The sequence below is a fragment of the Ovis canadensis genome, chromosome 3 (assembly GCF_042477335.2).
Source record: "Ovis canadensis isolate MfBH-ARS-UI-01 breed Bighorn chromosome 3, ARS-UI_OviCan_v2, whole genome shotgun sequence".
NCBI classification, from domain to species: Eukaryota; Metazoa; Chordata; class Mammalia; order Artiodactyla; family Bovidae; genus Ovis; species Ovis canadensis.
Window position 1 is genome coordinate 159,787,272 of NC_091247.1, and position 12,042 is coordinate 159,799,313.

General features: G+C 40.9%; 1 long non-coding RNA gene across 1 annotated transcript in view; it reads left to right on the plus strand.

Annotated features, from left to right (window-relative positions):
- LOC138435847 (uncharacterized) overlaps positions 1–12,042 on the plus strand; it is a 208,773-nt gene that overhangs the window by 1,263 nt on the left and 195,468 nt on the right. The gene's annotated exons all lie outside the window — the stretch shown is intronic.

The window sequence follows — 12,042 nt, forward strand, 5'->3', positions numbered from 1 at the left end:
GGCGGCAGCGGCACCGGAGAGTTGGAGGGGGACGGGCTGATTACTCCTGCGTCCTGCACCAAGCGCGCGCTGCCCAGGCTGGAAGTTTTCTGAGTTTCTACCCCAGAATTCGAGCGGGTTGAGTGTGTGTGTGCTTGGGGAGGGGGCGGCGAGATGGGGGGAGTGCCCACCTCTAATCGTGGGCGGATAAAGGGGAGGGGGCTGCGCTGGAGGAAAAGTATGAGGAGGAGGGAGGCCAGGCAGACCGCCGAGCCAAGGCGCCTGGCCGCGGGCCAGAGGCAGTGTTCGAAATACAACTGCCTCCGCGGCGGCGGCGCCCGGGTGCCACCCGGAGCCCCGCTCACGTGCTCCCGCCTCACGGCGGGGTTAAAGGGACAGGCCGGGAATCCCGGGCCGGCTCGCCGCCGGCCTAGCCCCGCCCGCCGCCCGAGGTCGCTCCTGGGCGGCTGTCCTAGAAAGGCGCGGGAATGTGGCTGCCCCGGAGCCGCGTTTAGGGGCTTGGCCTTTACCTGCACCTCTACGATGCGGAGCCAACACTCTGCAGGAAGCGTCTGGCTGCACGCGCTGCAGAGTTCTAGTTTCCTGGGAGTAGGATCAAATGAAGGGGAGTAGGAACAAGACCCCACAGCCCTGCTCTGTGCCGGAATACCCTCCTCGCAGATTGCACGACCCATCGAGAACGCGCGCGTACACACACACACACACACACACACACACACATAGACTTGCTCGCAAATCCACACACGTGCACTTAGATACACGTGCACACTCCCACAGACACATGCAGGCATAAACACATGTAAACAAACACGCGCGCACTTGTATGCACATATGCACGCAGAAACACATGCACACTTGCAAACAGTGTGCACATAGGCACACGAGCGCACCAGCCTCCACTGAGCGTTTTTCTCTGGGAAGGGCTGAAGGCGAGCGAAACCTCCCTTCGACTGGCTCTATGCATCCGGCTTCCAGCGCTCGCAGGGTAGAGGAGTTGCCTAACGAGCGGACCTCATGCTTCCTAACTCACAATTGCGCCAACTGTCCAACTCTCCCTTCAGTTTACCTCGATTTAACCTTCTCCCTAGGAACTCCCTTTCTGCCAAGTCCTAATTTTATAGCCTGGGCTGTTTCTGAGTTATGTGAACACCATAATGACCCCAGTCCGTTTTGAAAAAGTTGGAGTACATTTAAAAATGTACCTCTTTTCATCCTTGAATAACAAAAAACTGAAAAAATTAGGTTCAGATTTTCACACATCACACCCAAAATTATTTTGGGCCAATTCCAAAATAAAAACTTTTACTCAAGGAAGATTTTTTTCTTTCCCCCAAATACAGACCACCGTGGAATTAAAAAACGCCTACTTTACAGCCCTAAGTAGGGAGTTAGGCACCGCCAGGTTCCTCTGTGCCTATGGAGGAGGCGCGTGTAAATGTCTGCTTCTGGCGCGGCGGCGCTGATTGGTCCGCGTTGCCATTTTAAATCCATTTCCAGCTGCCCTTTACAGAGCTGGGACACTTAGCTGCATATTGAGTGCCCTGCAGAAACCCAGGGTTTCTCCTGAGTCTGGGAACGCTTAACTGTGATGGAAAAGGAGAGCCCCCATCCCTCCGGATGGAGCCCGGCAGCTGACTGGGGAAGGAGGGGTCTAACAGGAACCTAAGATTTTCTGCCAGGGCTTGGCTGAAAGATGGTATCTTCATCAAAGAGATTGAAATTTCACGTCCTAACGATTGCAGTGACATTTCCTAACTGCCAAGTTTGCACGTATTTTAATGTGATCACATTCACACAGTGGTGTGCAGTTCACATACACATACAAAATGGGCTTCTGGGGTTTTTTTGCTTGGACTAGAGATAAAATTCTGAGGATGAGTGTAGGAGAAATCACCGAAGATTTCAGCTAGCCAGTTATGAAGTTGGGCACATCATATTCTTGGATTGTAAAAACAATTAAACAGAGCAGGCAAGGAAGGGATTCCAGAATTTTATTTTTGCGTTAATCCTTGACTCTAAGAACAGCACAGAAGAAAAATGGGGGTGAGAACCACTTGTTTTTGGACCATTGTCGCTTTGCTATCAGACTGTTTGACCCTTTTTGAATTTATAATCAGAAAGATAGGAAACAAATATTGCATGTAGCCGTTTTATATATTTTCATTCCTGGAAGCTATACTTTTTTCCAGTTTCTGTATGTTTTCTGTCCTCATTTCTCAACTGAGAGGATTTTAGGATAAATCTGAGATTTTAGGATTAAAATCTCTGAGGGTTCTTCCAACTCGAATAGACTTTTTAAATGCATCATATTTTGTTCTCTAATTGTGTCTTGTCTGTAAATTGGAAGTAAATTTCATGGGGAGAGGTAGTATTTCTAACACCTGTTTTTTGCACCATTTGTATGTAGGTAGTATTTAGTTCATAATAGACTTTTGTTCATAATAGACATACTAATTTACTATTTTACAAGTGTACCATAGGGTGAGAAAAGCATTACATATATTAAAATATCTTCAAAATTATTCAGAATAATCAAAATTATTCCGATTAAAAGAAAATGCATCTGTGATGAAGGTATTGAAGTTCTCACATTGTACTTTATCAAATATTTATCCTTTAACATATTCATAAGTTAAAGAATGATTAAAGGGTTTTCTCGGATTATAACTGATTGAATTAATCCTGTATGTATTTTATACATAATTAACCAGAGATTTATTAAAGCAAGATATATTGGAAGTAAATCTGTATAGGGTCACAGAAAAAATTGTAATTAATATTTATTGAATGTGATGTATAGCATATATTCACACATATATACATATATATATACACACATATACATATGTTCAGTATATAGAAGATCAGTATAGCACAGGGCAAACACATATTTCTTTCTTTTTTTTTTGTTCTACCAGTTTATTGCTACCAACCCATCACCCTCCACCCTCATGCACACATGCTCAGTCATGTAACCCCATGGACTGCAGCCTGCCAGGCTCCTCTGTCCATGGACTTTTCCAGGCAAGAATACTGGAGTGGCTTGCCATTTCCTTCTCCACAAACACATGTTTCCGAAAAATACTTCCAGTGTTTTAACATGAACTTATTTGCACTCCTCAAACTCATAGTTCGAGTTTTAGTGATCGTGCCTCTTAAAAGATGTTTAGTATTTAATGAAATGTAAGAATGATAATCTCTAAGAGTTTTCCTACAGTATCACCAAGAAAGAATATACACTACTAAGTTAGCATTTTGATGGGGGTGGGTGAGGTGGTGGTTTGGATAGGCTTTCAAGTCCTGTAGACAAAGGATCACCAAACAAAATTAATTTGTTCCTTCGTTCACTTAACAAATATGTTGAATTGGTTTGGCAGTAATCTCACCTCTTGCTCTCACAGGACCCAGGAATGTAATTCATTCAGAACTGGAGAGACGCTTTGAAAACAGCTAGGTGCTCATTTAAAATCTGTTTACCTGTTGGTAGTCTCTCATTTACTCTTAGAAATACTGATTCTCTTCTGTCCAATACATAGGTCCTTCAACGAACATTTATTGAATACCTAAAAGTGTGAGGATTCTCAGAGCATTCTTTTTGTCAAAAGTCATAGAAGTGGAACAGAGGTGGCATAGTTTCATTTCCATGGCTCATCTGTTAACATTATAGCGTCAGCCCCAGTCTTGGTCTTGGTATACTATCCAGCAGCTCTTAAATCAGATACAGGAATGTCTACCACCCTGGGGTGGGCTTTCCCAGTGGCTCAGCCATAAAGAATCTGTCTGCAGTGCTGGACGCACAGGAGATGCGGCTTCAATCCCTGGGTTGGGAAAACCCACTGGAGGAGGAAACGGCAACCCATTCCAGGATTCTTGCTGGGAAAATCGCATAGACAGAGGAGCCTGGTGGGTTACAGTCTGTAGGGTCACAAAAAGTTGGACCCTGGTAAATGTGCTGTGTATAATTGATGTATAATTTGATGGCTTTTACTCCCAAGATTAGATTTTGTTAGTTGGTACAGTTGACCAGTGGGAATTTGCTGTATGATGCAGGGAGGTCAAATCTGGTGCTCAGTGACAGCTTAGATAGAAGGGTGGGATTCGGTGTAAGATGGGAGGGAGGTTAAAGAGGGAGAGGATATATGTATTCCTATGGCTGATTCATGTTGATAGATGACAGAAACTAACAATATTGTAAAACAATTGTCCTGCAGTTTTTTAAAAAGGATAAATTATCCTAATGAGCATGACCTTATTGTATGTGTACCTTTAAAGCAGAGCATGTTCTCTAGCTAATTTTAGAATAGGAAGTGAGAAATTTAGATCTCAGGAATGATTTGACTGTCCATTACCTGTTCAGATATGGAGAGAACACATCACAAGGCAAGCAGGGGACCTCTAAGAGCTGAGGGCAGCCTCAAACTAACAGCCAGCCAAGAAATGGGGACCTCCTTTGTAAAACCACTAGGAGCTGAATTCTGCCAGCAAGAATGAGCTTGGAAGTGAATCTTCTCCAGAGCCTTCAGTGAAAACTCAGGGGTCATCTTGATTCCAACCGTGGGATACCTGCCCCCCAGCAGATAACCCAGTTCTACCTGCTTTCTGACCTACAAAACTATGAGCTAAGAAGTGGGTATTTTAATGATCTGTAAAGTCATTAAGTTCGTGGTGAATTATTGTGCAGCAACAGAAAAGCAATATAGGAAGGATCAGGTCAGGTAAACTTCCCTTTCCTTCCTCCATCCCATGGATTGCTTCAAAAAACACACAGTTACTCATACAGTTGTCTGGAGACCACAACCCAAGTAGTTGCGCCACACCTACCAAGCCACCCAACCACCTGCTGTATGTCTTTGGGCTTGTAGTGAAGCAATGGCTAGCATGGAACCACATGATCTGTGCTGCTTTCCATCCTTTCTTCTTGCCCTCTCTCCGCCTCCCCTGCCCCCACCTCAGTCTCAGCACCTTGGAATTCTGAAGCCACCATACTGGTGAGACATAGGGAGAGGTCATACATTCATATAATTCCTGATCCCCTCAAGCTCGGGCCCTAAAACTCCCCAAACTAATGAGAGCAAATCAGGGAGGAGAGACCCCTGCTGTGCACTGTCCCAGATGCACTTTTATGAGTATAAAAAAAAGTTTTTATTTTTAAGCCACTAAATTTTGAAGTGGTTGGTTACATAACCATAGAAAGTAGCCCATCATATTTTCCTCCAAAGCTGATTTTTTAAATTAACCAATTAATAAGCTCAAATGAGTGATTTTCTTAGCTAGCAATCACTCTTTAGTTGGGGATCACTCTAAACCCTCCTCTTCCCACATCAAGTGATCACCAAGTCTGTCCAGTTCTACCTTACATTTTGAAAATCCTTTCTCTACAATGCTTCTAGAAGAATTTGTTCCTTTCTTGGATCAGTTATATTTATTACACTAGAAAATACATTGTAGAAAATGCCCGTGACAGAAAAGCAAAGAAAAAAAATTACTAATTGTCCCATCACTCACAGATAACCCGGTAACATCTAGGTTCATGCTGCACATTCTGTTTCATAAGCTATTTTTATGTAAATAATATGAATATTTTTTTCATGTCAACAGGATGTCCTACATGGTCTTGTAGAACAACAGTATATATACTACACGGAGAAGGCGATGGCACCCCACTCCAGTACTCTTGCCTGGAAAATGGATGGAGGAGCCTGGTAGGCTGCAGGCCATGGGGTCGTGAAGAGTCAGACACGACTGAGCGACTTCACTTTCACTTTTCACTTTCATTCATTGGAGAAGGAAATGGCAACCCACTCCAGTGTTCTTGCCTGGAGAATCCCAGGGACGGGGGAGCCTGGTGGGCTGCCATCTATGGGGTCACACAGAGTCGGACACGACTGAAGTGATTTAGCAGCAGTAGCAGCAGCATACCATGGAAATACAGTAGAATTAGAACACTTGGAATTAAGTAAGCATTTGATAAAAAATTTTTATGACATCTTTGTGAAAAGATGGAGAAGTGTAGCTTGGATGTTATACATTCTTTTGTGCTGACATCAGCTTCAAAGGTGGTCTCTTCTAGGAGCATTCTGGCATAATACACAAATTTTCAGATATGCTAAAGTAGAAGGAATAGTTAATCCTGTTAATGAGCAAATTAAGATCGAAAAACAACACAACAAGCCATACTATGATTTAAGACAATGAATATGAAGTATTCATACAGAGGAATTAGTTTCAAAAGGAGGAAAAAATCAACCATACTTCATTTATTGAGAAAGACTGTCCATTGTACTTATTTTTTTAATTGAAATATATTTGATTTACAATATTATATTAGTTTCAGGTATACTGCACAATCATTTGACCCTTACATACATTATGAAATGATCACTATAATAATTTTAGTAACCATCTGTCCCCATGCAAAGTTACTATAATATTACTAACCATTTTCCTTATGCCGCATGTTACATTCCCATGGTGTTTCTTTTTAATAAGTGAGGGTTTGTACTTCTTAATCCTCTTTAGCAATTTTGTATCCTCCACCTCCTCTCTTCTGGCAACCACCTGTTCTCTCTGTCTATAAGTCTGTTTTTTGTTTGTTTTGGTGTTTTTGGATCCATAGTATTTTCTTTGCTCTTCTGTCAAAGATCAGTTGACTATGTTTGTGTGGATCTATTTCTGTGCTCTCTGTTTGGTTCCATTGATCTATTTGTCTGTTCTTTTGTGAATACCACACTGTCTTGATTACTGTAACTTCCTAGTATATCTTGAAGTGGAATAGCATCAGTATTCTGACTTTGACTCCTTGGTCAATACTAACGAATATTACTCCTTAGCTACTATGCAGCTTTTGACTCTTCATATAAACTTCAGAATCAACTTGTTGAAATCCATGAAATAACTTGCTGAGATTTTGATAGAGATTGTGTTGAATCCATAGTTAAAAACCTAACATCATGACTGTATTGAATCTTCCTATTAATGAACATGGAATGTTTCTTCATTTATTTAGTTCTTTCATATCTTCTGTAAGAGTTTTATAACTTTTTTCATGTAGGTCTTACACATAGTTTGTTAGATTTATACAAAAATATTTCATTTTGCAGGAGGCTTGCTAATATGAATGGTAAAATGGCTTTCATTTCAAATTCCGCTTGTTCACTGCTGGTATGTAAGAAAGAGATTGACTTTTGTATAACAGCCTTGTTTCTACAACCTTGCTATAGTCACTTACTAGTTCCTGGAATTTTTTTTGTTGATTGTTTTGGATTTTCTTCATAACTACATCATCTGTGAAAAAAAACTGTTTTTTTCTTCTTCCTAATCTGTATGCTTTTAATTATTATTTTTGTTGTTGTTGTTTTATTGCTTTAGCAATCCATCAACTACGTTTCAGGTTTTCTTACCCCAGTACTATTCTCCAGAAATTTCTGCTCTGGAAAGTTATTATTTTCTATATTCACCCAGCTCTCCAATTTTTGAGGTGGTGATTTGCCATGTGATCTTTTGCATCTAAGAAGCATTTTGTTTCTTTAGTTTGTTTAGCTTTTACTGGTTAGGATGGAATAGTAACTTATAAGCTCCTCACATGCCAGATCAGAAATCGATAATTCCTAAAACTTGCCTTTAAATACTCAGAATAGAGAAAGTAATAATATCACTACGTTTTGCCCTTGTCAGTATACGTCAGGAAAATTATATTCAGTTCTAGGCATTGTGTTTTAAGCGAGATTTTGACAAATAACTTGCAACCCTAGTTGGTTTTCCAAATAAGTCATACAAAGACCATTTGAAGGAAATGAGGTTTTTAAACTAAAGAAAGACTTGTGGCAATAGGATCACCATCATAAAGTACTGTCATTTTGAGGAAGTAACTTTAGCTATATTCCTTACTGCTTCAAGCGGAAGAAAGAGGGGTCATCAGATTTCAGCCAAATATGATATAGAACTTTGTAAACTTAGAGTTGTTTGAAAACACAGTGTTTAATCTTATTGCATAGTCAGTGAATTTCCAGATATGGAGATATTTAGGCAAGAGACTTAGCAACTAAGCAGAGACACTGTAAGGGTGTTTGGAGTAGGAGGTGAGATTAGAGAAATTGTTTTCAGTTCTGAAGATCAGAACCCTTCTTCAAATGAAAGCCTACTGAGGGCTTTTCAGTATGTCCCCATTCCTGGCAAGACTGGATAGCATTCCCCAGGACACAGCTTTAAAATACTGGCTTAGAAGATAACTGTCACTTCTATTCCAACTTATAATGTTAAAGAACCTGTTACAAATGAGTATTTGCCCATGTAGGATTTGTGTCTTTGATACCCAGGAAAAAGTATTGGGAGAAAACAAGACTTATCATCAGAAAACTTTTAAATAAAAACGAAGTCCCCTATTATATATGTAATATAGATGAATTACATATTTTCATATGCATTTATCATAGATGTATATTATCATAGATGGATTTGCATATTTTAAATGTAACAACCACGTTATCACCAAAGGGAAATTTTAATCTATGCCATCCCCTTCATAAATTTTTATAAAGTGTACATTATAATAAATTAGTAACTGGTGTCTGTTATAATAGTAATCAGTAGTAACAAATGGTAACAAAAATGAGGACTAGAACACCCATTTGGCACGAAGCTTTATTTCAGGCGCTTTGGAGAGGGAGGTAGAGTTCAAGGAGGAATATTAAGGAGAGAGAGAAAAACAAATCAGATGTAAGTGTACATTCAGACTTCAAAGAATATACAAACTGGCCAGAGTTACATGTACGTAAGTCACTATAATTTAAAACAAAATACAGATAATAACTCTCAAGTATGTGCTGAGTGAATTTCAGGGAAGAAGAGATTTCCGTGGTGTGGGAATTAAGGGAGGCTACTTAGAAGCAGTGGTGTTTGAGAGGGCCTGGAAGGACAGGTAGACACAGAAGTAGGAGGAAAGGGATTTCAAGCAAAGGGAAGATTATGAGAAATGTAACTGAAATGCAAACCTGAAGCATGTATGCTGAGAGAGGTTTTACTGCGTTAGTCAGGGGCCAGCTGGAAACAATTCATTGAAGATGGTTTATTTGAAGGCCCTGGACTGCAGGGGCCACATATAGAGACTGGGCAGAGTTATAGGAGCAAACAAGGAATGTTGAGTCAGCCAGACACCAGCAATGTTCGGAGCCATTATCACTCGAGGAAGTAGCATCAAGGACCCTACGGAGAGCTGGAGCCCTGGGAGAGGGCTATCGCATGGGAGCTGAGGTTGGGAGGCTTGTGACCTCTGCCAGAGAAGAGGCACCAAAGCAGAGAGTGGACAGGAAGAAGTATCCTGACTTCTTTTTCCTTCTGCCCTGCTTATGCCAGTGCCTCTGTGGCCAAACTCAACAAAACGCCAACAAGCAAGGGACCCTGGATGACAAGTCACCAACATCAGCTTCCAGGTAGGTGGGACACAAATGGCTAAGGAGGACAAAGAATGGAAACTGGGTGCGTAGGTGGTTGAAAGAGCAAAGAATAACTGAGATGAAAGATTAGAAGTTTATAGAGCATTTAGGAAATCTTAATTACCACATTGGCTCAGACGGTAAAAGCATTTGCCTACAATGCGGGAGACCCAGGTTCGATCCCTGGATCAGGAAGATCCCCCTAGAGAAGGAAATGGCAACCCACTCCAGTACTCATGCCTGGAAAATCCCATGGACAGACGAAGGAGCCTGGTAGGCTACAGTCCATGGGGTCACAAAGAATCGGACACGGCGGAGAGACTTCACTTTCACTTTCAATTACCACATTAAAACATTTCTAAATTATTTGGTAGTCCATGTGGACACTGATGCCTGATTATCAGAGGGTGACATGATACTCCAGAAGCGGGCAGGCCAGGTGGGGCTGAGCTTCGTGATGGTATCTGTGTTCCGTGTTCCTCCTTCCATTCTGCACCCCGAGTCTTAGCAAGTGGTTTTCATCTAGGCATGATTAAAATGTAGCCATTTCACCTCTAGGCTCACATCCTTGTCCTAGGTAACAGCAACGAGAAGAAAATGACAAACCAAAGTTTTCCAGGAATTCACAGTAGACTTTTATCCCAGGGTGAACCTCAGCTACAAAATGAGAGAGGCTGGGGAAAAAGCACATTGCTACTCTGAATCAAATCAGTTTTGTTTTTTTTTTCTTTTCTAAGAAGAAGAAATATTGAGTGGAAGCTAGCAGCATTTGATACAAAAGAGAAGAAAGCATGATGGGAGATGGGTGCTCTAATTTGTAATTATTTGAGCTTCTGGTAATTCCTATTTGGGTGGTGGTGTCTAGATGGAGAGGTTGGGAGGAGGAGTTATTTGGTTAACAAAAAGGGTTTCTGCGATTTGAGGCATAGTAAAGTTTAATGACAGCAACATATTATACACAATAGCTAAGCCATGTTAGAAAACAAGAAAGAGGATAGAAGTGGAGATAGAGAATTGAGTGGTAGGGTAGACTGGATTATTGCTCCCAGCTTTTTACTTCTATACTTAGTAAGCTTGTACACTTGTACCTTTTTGCCATTGCAAGCCAAGTTTACTCACCAGCCCCACTAAACTTGGGTTTGGAGACATGAATTCTTTTGATAATGGTTTGAGAGAAGTGACTTGTGCTTGTTTTAGGTCACAGGGTATTTCTGTTTGAGATTGAGATTCTGAGCTCCTTATGAGAAGAGAATTCCCTGGTCCTAGGATAAGGACTCATGAAATGGATCAGAACCAATGCCCAGCCAAGCCCAATGGAGCCACAGTCACTGCACACATGTTAAAGGGAGAAATAGATGCTTGTGGTTAAAGCCACAGAAGTTTGAGGTTGTTTTTATTATGTGATGCTATTGTAGTAGAAGCCTAATTAATACATGTAGTCATTCTCAAATACACAAGAACATAATGGGAACTGCTTCCTCTTTCCTAAGACCATGATCAAAAAGATAGACAAAACGAGTTTTGGCAAGGATATAGGCACTCATACATTGCTGGTGGGGATGTAAATAGGTAGAACCTCATTGGAAAAGTCTGGCAATTCCTCAAAATGTTAAAAAGTAGAATTATCATAGGACCTAGTAATTCCACTCCTAGATGTATTACCAGGAGAAATGAAAACGTAGGTACATACAAAAACTTAGGTGCGAATGTGGAGAGCAACATTATTCACAAACCAAAAAGCAGAAGCAGCACAAATGTCCATCAGTAATGAATGAATACATGTGGTATATCCATCTAAAGGACTGTTACTTAGCAATGAAAATGAGTGACATACTGACGCATGCAGTGGTGTCCTTGAAACAGTTTTGTTCTGAAAGAAGCTAGAGCTAAAAGGTCACGTGTTGTATAAGCTCATTTATATTAAACTTCCAGAATAGGTATATCTATTGAGACAGAAAATAGATCTGTGGATTGTAGAGGATGGGGAGGAGCATGAGGAGTGACTGCTAATGGGTAAGGGCTGTCTTTTGGGAGTGATAAAAATACTCTAAAATCAATTGTGGTGATGGTTTTGTGACTCTGAACGTACTAAATAGTGGTGAACTGGGTACTGTTAATGGATGAATTGTATGATATGGTTTAAAACAAAAAACAAAGAGCAGAGCCACAAACCTGCCAATAAGACACATGCTGAGCTGAAAGCCACAAACCAGTGACACTCTCTCACCTGATCTGACTGTAACAGTGGTATCTGTGGTTAAGAAGGCTGGTCTGGGATTAGTAGGTTCAGTGTTTTCCAGACAAACGGAGATACTCCGTCTGTGGCACTAACTTGATAATGTAGGAAAAAGGCAGATATTCTTGGTTTCATTATAGCACCACGATGATCTCACCCAGCTGGTTTCAAGCTCTCTAAAAATGTTTTCTAATAATGTGCATAAGCTATAAGTGGATAAAATCTGAGTGTAGAACATTCAAATAACTCAGGAAGATTTGGAAGAAAATGTGAAAGTGTGACAGTCCTTTACCAGCCTACCAACCTTACATATTCTCCTAGAGGTAATCCCTAGAAACAGTTGATACATTATAACATTCTAGTCCCTTGTTCTAA